The following is a 1,000-nucleotide window of genomic DNA, read 5'->3' as shown; positions in this document are numbered from 1 at the left end:
TGTCACCTGTCAGGTCAGGGCACATGCCCAGGATCTCAATTCCCTCAGCAAGGGTGATTGTGGGAGGCAACTGATTGATATTTCTCTCTCACACAGATGTTTCTCTCTCTCCCCCCTCTCCCACTCTCTCTAAAAGAAAATCAATAAACACATATTTTTTAAAAAAAGAGGGAGAGGGAGAGGCAGAAAAGAGGAGAGGAGAGGGGAGGGGAAGGACAACAAGAGGTTGCATCTGGGAAACAGAGTCTGTAATCGATTGTTGATGTCTGCCACGGTCACGGGGAAGGAGTCACTCAGGCAGTTTTGCAATGAATTGTCTACCCTTCGTTTACTTACTCGTTTATTTATTAATGATTTCATAAGTACCTACGCATGCTCCACCCAAATCTGTGATTTCCCCAGAAAGAAGCATGAGGCTGTACTCACTGCCAGGGCTCCCCGGGCTGACAATCTCATCTCCCCACCGCACCTGCATCTCAGGGACGCAGCCACCACACACTCACGTCCCTCACCACATCTCTCCTTCTAGGGCAGCCCGGGTTCATTTTGGGGCTCCTTTATTGGTGCTTAGGCCGCATTTTTTCTCTGTTTTTCACAAGTGACAGAGGGATGAAGCAAGATAGTGGGCAGGGCATTTCTAAAGGTGATCAACGAAGCTTGAAAGATGACACGAAAAAGGCGAAGCTGGTCCCACACTTCCTCTTCCTCGGAAGACGTTTCTCCTCGCCCTGGAAAAGAACACCCAGAGACAGCGTTTAGGTAACAGGTATGTGTGGGCTCACACTGCGATCAATACAAAGGGCACTGATTTTCAAGCATTTGGACACCCCCGGCCCTCCCCTGGCTCCTGGGAACCAGCCAGTCAAAGACCCGTGAGGGCCTCAGCTCTGTCGTTGGAGGTGTGGTGGGAGAGGGACCTGCAAGAAGCTTGTTCTGGCCCTAACCGGTTTGGCTCAGTGGATAGAGCGTCGGCCTGCGGACTGATTGGTCCCAGGTTCTG

The sequence above is a fragment of the Myotis davidii genome, unplaced genomic scaffold (assembly GCF_000327345.1).
Source record: "Myotis davidii unplaced genomic scaffold, ASM32734v1 scaffold464, whole genome shotgun sequence".
NCBI classification, from domain to species: domain Eukaryota; kingdom Metazoa; phylum Chordata; class Mammalia; order Chiroptera; family Vespertilionidae; genus Myotis; species Myotis davidii.
This window is presented reverse-complemented; position numbering follows the sequence as displayed.